Genomic DNA, 7,533 nt, shown 5'->3' on the forward strand with positions numbered 1-7,533 from the left:
AAAGTGCAACTAGGGCTAAAAACCCAATGAAATAAAATTATAATAAATAATATGCTTCTTAGCAATTTCTTAGCTTAACACTTTGATTGCCTAAGGTTAAATTCATGATATACCATCCGTTGCCAGCTCTATTTAACATGGAGAAGTTCCCCTTCTTTGCAGGGCTATAACTTTTTAAATTCTATTGCTAGATTGCCATTATATGTATTGTTCATGGTGTAGCAACGTTAAACTTTTTCATTCACATATTCATACTAAAATATGATCTAAAGTATAAGTATGTTTTCATCTCTTTCTGCAGCTTTCTCCAGAACGTGATTTATAGCCCCAAATACATTATATTGATGATAAAATACAGTTTGGTAGGAATCTGTGTGAGATCAAAAATTTCAATTGGACGTACTTCTAGAAGTTTCTACGTATCATCTGATATTGACCGGATGGGCGGGGGATCGTTTATAATTCCGTGGGCAACGTTTTACCATTCATCTAATGTGGGTCAAATGTTCATCATAGCAGTTAGTGTCGAACACTGTAATATTACACGCTAAAACTCACCCCAGTCTCCGCGGACCGTTGGGCGATCAGCGTGGGGTAGACAGTTTTTGGGGTAGACAGTCTTCGGCAACTTGAGCATGGCGGGGAAGGACGCCTAAACTCGTCCTTTGGCAACTAAAGTGTTAACATAACAGACCTACGTTTGGGGGAACTAATGGGATAACTGGGGTTGCAACAAAAGTGCAACTAGGGCTAAAAACACAATAATATAAAATAATAATAATAATAAATAATTATGCTTCTTAGCAGACTTCTTAGCTTAACATCCCAGGGAACTAATGGGATAACTGCAGATGTTGTTTGCTCCTGACAAGAGTCTCAAAGTCTGGGGTGATGGTAGACAAAGCAACTCTGAGGTCATGCTCAATGTCCAATCTGTTCCTCTGCTTTGTCTTCAGCTGGACCAGAGCTGAGAAGCCACTTTCACAAAGATAGGTAGTGCAAAAAAAAAGATATATTAAAAAAAAAAAAAAAAAATGAATTTTTTTGCCTTTTTTATTTTTTTTACACCCACTCAAAATGGCCCCGCAACCCACTTTTGGGTCGCGACCCACCAGTTGAGAAACACTGATCTACAGCACCCGTCAAGTCTCCGTGGGTGAAATATGATTGCCATGACAGAAATTTGAAATATTGATCTCAAAGACGCTGTACGACGTCATTGGCAGATTACGCATGGCGGAGAATGACGTCGTAACACGTCATTGGCGATTAAAGGGTTAACTCGCCATGCGTTGAGTGCCAAAGAAATCGTTATTTCTTTTATTAGCAATATCCATTCATTTTTCATCCATCCAGCCTGACGTTATCATTGGGAATGGCTCTGAGCTCGAAAAGGGCAAATACCGCCACCTATCGTCTTCCGGATGGTAATGCACATCATTGGATTGGATTGATGGGCATCAGAAATAATTTCCGGTCCAGGGTTTTCCCATCTCTGGCAAGCAGTGTCGTGTTACCAGATTGACTGAGGACCCTCAGAGCAGCGTCGATTATGTGTTTCGGACTATAACGTTGGATCAATAAACGTGATCAATATTTGGAATGGCGATCAGGAATTGGATTAATCTTTTTGCAGAACATCTGATGTGAGGTAAGGACTCTATTTTACCAGTATTGGGTTAATCAGATGTTTTTTCATAGCGATCACAACGTGTCTGTGTGTGTGTGCGTGTATGACGTTAGCGCTGACCAGGTCATGGATAATAGATTTTTCAGCCCGCTTCTCTAGCGTGCATAATTACACATATACTATCGATAATCTAGCGTTTATTTGAAAACTATTCATAAATCAGCCGAAAAATGTCAACGTGTTTTGTGTATTCCACTAAAGGGCTATTATCGCGAATTTCTCTGAAATTACTAGAACTCTCCGAAACTATACTCGTATTCAAAACGGTATAAAACGGAAATGTACCAATGAAAAAACAATCCGTTTCGTACATGTTGACTGCAAGCAAGTCATTGATAAGCGAGGGGTGTTCTGTATTCATAGTGGCTCCGCTCGGCGTCACTCATGCACTATCCTCGCATGTGAACGCGCACTGAATAAAGACCACAATGTACCTTTATATCCCAATATTTGTCTGACCACACCCCTATCAGCTTCCCATATAAGCAGGGGTGGGGCCACCCCCTCGCCTCCTTCTCGCTTTCACCACAAGCCTTCGGAGATCCCCACTTGACGTGTTGCTAAACTTGTTGGAAAACAAGAGATACGTTGACATCATATCTTTATTTTCTCTCTCACTATTTTCGAGAAAATACGGCGATATTGTCTTCGTCACTGGAGTGTCTGGAAGATGGTGATCATTCTAAAAACCTCCACCGGTTTTCGTATTGGGAGCACGCCGCTACATGCCTCCCAACTGCAGTCTTCCTTGCTGTGGCTGGTTGCGGTAAAACCTTTCAGCGACACAGCTGGACTGTAGGACGCGCCGCTGTTGTGAGAAGCGGTGGGTTCCAGGTTGGTGAGTAATGTTTTGCTTGCAAGCTCCACTTGTCTGTTAGTGCTAGTTGACAATGTTTGCGAAAACCGGCCCCAGATTAGGGTCCTTTGTTCAGCCTTTATGGCGACGACGAAGGATCTTGGTTTGAAGCCCATTATAGCAACTAGTGGGCCACGGCCAGTAGAACTGGTGATCCCAGGATCTCTGGACGCGTGGATACTTCTCTGTCACCGTATAGGCCCGTCTCTCATATGCAAATGAGAGTTTACCCTAAACGAGGAAATGTGAGCAGGGATGTTCGTTATCGGAAAATCCATGTTCAAGTCAGCTACAGCCCAGATGGGAATTGTGCTGGCTCCGCCGGATGTTGGTAAAATCACCGTTGTAAAACTGTGTTAACATCTCGTTTCTCTTAAAAGGTGAGGAGGGTTTCAGAACGGCGGCCTGTCTGAGTGTGACTTGTTGTATCGTTGTGTACGAGTTCAGGTGGTAGCTGCTTAGCTTGCGTGCTAGTTGTGGCCTACTGTGTTAGCCAGTCAGCTGTTAGCTGCGGCGCTAGCTCGCTGTGTTTATCAAGCCTGTTGTGTCACTAGGCTAGGTAACGTTAGCTTGCTGCTATCGGCCGAGAGCGGCCGTTAGCTTAATGCTACACTGTTGAACGTGCTGTGACTATAACATGTTTTTAACACTCTTGACTACGACGTCATCTTTGACAGAGGATGTTCGTCGAACCTACCCTGGGGCCAGGCCGGCGAGGACTGCGTCAACAAGGAGCACCGTAGCGGCAGGTTGGGGCAGCGAGCTGCCCGTGTCGTCAAACACAGGAGGCTGTGTTTACTTCGGTGCCATGTTAGAGACTGCAATTTGCTTGATCTGCGCTCCCGGTAGGCAAGGTCCTGACCAGACCTTGAACACTTCTTCTTGCTTTCCCTTCTAAATGTTTTGTAAATAACGATGTTTTCCAAAACGAGTGTTGCTGCACTACATTTAGGATACGACGCGAGTTATGTGTGAATTGTCTTGTCACTGGTCTCCATGCAAATCGGGTTATTGTTACAGATGTGAAATGATCTGGTTTGTTGTGTTGAGACACATTGTGTTCATGTATCGTGTACTCACAACTAAGGGGGTTAAACTAACCTATAAAGCTATGCTTAGTGACATATGAGTAAAGAATGATTATTTTCTCAGCCTGTAATGACAATGAACAGTGTGTTCACATATTAACAGGTTTACCTGTTTAACTGGCCGTATTAAGGGTAAAGTAGGAGGGTTGTGTTTCCCCCCCGGTTCCCTGGGGACTTCTTCATCCTCCTCTCAGACATGTTGTTACACTATATTGTGTCACTGTGTGGTAGGGATACGATGTAACCCTTGGCTTAGTTGTTGGGGTTGTGCTAACCGCTTGAGAAACTTTATTTTCCTAAAGAAAAGATTGGTAACTTTTTCGTGTGTGCTTAGCAAGGCCTGTGGTCGATACTAATCGAGAATTGTGTATTCTCTCATTATGAAAAACGGCGTTCCTCTGTAGAGTGTTTTTGCCATTTTTTGTAGGTGATAATGGGTTGTGTGTGTCGTGCGACCTACAACTGGGTTGGGCTGGCCACAGAAGCACATGTGTAAGTCTGGTACCAGGGCTCTTGAGAGGGCCCTCTCTATTCTGTGTTTTTTCCTTAGTAAAAATCAGATAGCAGGTTGGCACATGCGCTGTGTGAAGCTGTTAGACGCTTCATGGAGCTGACTATGACTGCGTCATACTCTTTTTTGTCATTACATCGTATCATGGGTGTGGGGTCGTAAAGGGGTGAACTGGTAACCTTTTCTCCCCCTTTTTTCTGTTGGTCAGGGGTAAATCCACCTGTCCTTCAAGGTTCCTGTCACGTTGCGGTTCGGCACGTTACAGGGTGAGGGGGGGGGGGGGAGTTTCCTGGTCCCACGCCCTGGAATATTGGGCGTGTGCACCGCAGAAATTCCCCCGCCATAGAGTACGTCACTGTGCACGTCTCTGTTGGTAGGACTTCCGTGTGCTGTTCAGGTCCATATGCTGGATCTGTTTCGGGGGGTGGTCAGGGCTCCTCCTCACGAAGCTCCTATTCCGGCCTTCTGTGAGTTGGGACTCTCCTTCCATGTGAGGGAGCCTCCTCAGAGTACAGAGCCTCCTCCTCAGATTGTCAAGGTGAGTGGAACCTCAAGAAGGAGTCCTACTCTATTGTGTGTGTATTCGATTCAATTCGATTATTGAGTGTGTATGGGTTCAGTGCCTCCTCCCCGGAGAGCCCTAAAACCAAACTTTTACATGGCTCAAGGTGCAATATATTCTTTTCAATCTGTACAGCTTGCGTGGTAAGTCTCTCTGGGGATTTCCGTCTCCTCCCTATGGGAGGGTGGTGGGATGTAAAAATGTGAAATTTTTTTACCCCCGGCTGTGTAGACTGGGATACATACTGTTGGTGCTTCCTTCTTTTCTATTAAGAAGAGTTGGAGTTAGGAAGCATCACACCCCTCTTGTCGTTCCCCTGGGCGCCTTGGGGATTCAATGACAGGTCTAAATAGCCTTTTCATTGATGTGGTTGTGTCCCGACGCACGTGTAGTGCTAGCTCGGGGTGTTCTGTAATCAGGCGAATGACTGGCACGCCTTGGTTGCTTGAGGTTAAAACGGTGTTTTTATAAAGCAACTGGGATGGAGGTTTTTCCTCTTCCGACGACCTGTTTTGGTTGTCGACGGATTCTCGTTCATATCTGGGGGATGATGACGGAATGGATCTGAACATATGTAGAGGGGTCTCACGCCCTGGGGGTGGGCCACCGGGCGCGGTTCGCACCGAACGTCTGGGTGGCGCCTTCTTTTCATGTTTAAGATCAACACGCATATCTGCCCCTTCTCCTGGAGTAGGCATGTCGGCGTGGTTAGGGCACGGGACTGGTTCTGGTCACGCTGGTCCGGATCAGTTAAACCCGTTGTCCGCCGGGGATGCAGTGGTCTGCTGTTCTGGTACCCTGAGGGACTTGGGCTTTTTCAGGGGGAAAATGCCAGGTCGGTCCGGGTGTCACAGGGTTAAGCGCTATGGAGACCCTGGTTGGGTACATTTTGTACTCTGCACTGTCGTAATGGCTTACGGCCATGCCAACCTGTACACGCTCGATCTCGTCAGATCTCGGCCGCTACGTAGGTTGGTCCTGGTTAGTACTTGGTTGGGAGACCGCCTGGGAATACCAAGTACGGTGTGCTTGGGGCTGGTTCTCCATTATTTTCGCTCCTCTCTCACGCATGGTGAAGAGGGGCCTGTTGGGGTGGTCTTTGACCTCCTCTGGTGACCCTGTGCTTCCCGTATCGCCGGGCCCGGTCCGAAGTAATGTTTCGTCGACCCGTAGGCCTGGGTTAACCCTTTTTTGAAAACTGAAACACTTGTACTGCGGTATAGCCGGTGTATACCCGCAGGTGTGTTTGAGTTTTTTCTTGAGGGGTTATAGGAACAACCACCGCATTGGGTAACGCCAAGGTGGTTGATTCCCTGGTGTGTTGGAGCAGTGTCAACTCCCGGGTTACCCGGTTGAGGGTGCCCCTGCACGTTCATGACGTCTGCCAATCGTGTCAGCCTTCTCTGCCTCAACCCCTCTGGGTGGGTTTTTTTTAAATGGAGGCTTGGTCATGCAACAACGCCAGCATACGCCCCTTCCGCCGGGGCGGCTGTTTTCAGCTGAGTCCTTTGGCGCCTGTCTCGTCCACAGTGCTCCAGGCTCAGGTTACAGCCTGTTGCCTGGTTTTCCCCGGTGCGCTGCCTGCTTCTGTTGGTTAACCTTTTTGTGTGCTTACGGCCATGCTGACTGCCTGTTCTGCAGGGTCAGTGTGCCAGGCGGTGTGCTATTGGGGGGAAAGGGCTCGCTCTTGGAGAAGAGGGGCCTTATCCGAATACGCTGGCGATGTGGGGGGCGGTGTCACTAAGTGACCGCCTGGTGGGGTCTTGATGCCTGGCGTCGGTTCCGTCGCCCTCCCGGGGACCTCCAATAGGGGGGGTGCCCTCCATTAGGGGGGGTCCGGGGGGGCTCGGCCCTCCCTGTTCTGATGGTTGTGGGGGGCCTCAGCGGGGTGTATTTGTCGGCCTATGGCTCTCGCTCGTCCTCCCTTGTGCATGAGTGACGCCGAGCGGAGCCACTATGAATACAGAACGATAGGTTATGACTATAACCAAGTTCTGTTAATAGTGGTGACGCTCGGCGTCCGACGCCGCTGCAGCCCTTGATCTCGCCTTGTGGTGAAAGCTTGGGAAGGAGGCGAGGGGGTGGCCCCACCCCTGCTTATATGGGAAGCTGATAGGGGTGTGGTCAGACAAATATTGGGATATAAAGGTACATTGTGGTCTTTATTCAGTGCGCGTGCACATGCGAGGATAGTGCATGAGTGACGCCGAGCGTCACCACTATTAACAGAACTTGGTTATAGTCATAACCTATCGTTTTATAGAGCCACACACATAATTTAAGATATAGTTTAAGCGTTCGCAAATATCCCCGACCTCCCATTGACTAAAGCGCTGGCACACTCAAGGGGTTATCTGGTCAAAGGGGCGTGGCACCCAATGTGTTAATGTCAAGGCTCTCATCCACATTCATTCATTTTCTCCCCCCTCTCTCTCCTCCATGAGCTCAATGTAACGCGGAAGTGCAGAGTTGAACCAAACTGACAGTTAATGTTCACTGGTGTTACATTGATATGCTGCAATAGCCATTTCCTTTGTGTGTGTGTTTGCATATCTGTGAGTGCATGTGTGTGTGTGTGAGATCAACCTCAACTGTTAACTAGGGCTGTTTCAATTTCAATTATGAGCGTGTCTTCTACCACGATCATGACGACAAGATAATCGAGATAAAACAATGATTGTGCTGCATGTCTTGTGGCTCTCGTGTGGCTCCCCCACCAGGACCAAACAGTAGTTTCAGCATCGTGTTGAGAGGGAGGAGGAGCCACGGCACGTTTCTCCAGTTATTTTGAAAGTTGTTATCTTTGGTAACTCTTGTAGAAGATGA

Source organism: Notolepis coatsorum, assembly GCF_963971535.1.
Source record: "Notolepis coatsorum genome assembly, chromosome: 10".
NCBI classification, from domain to species: domain Eukaryota; kingdom Metazoa; phylum Chordata; class Actinopteri; order Aulopiformes; family Paralepididae; genus Notolepis; species Notolepis coatsorum.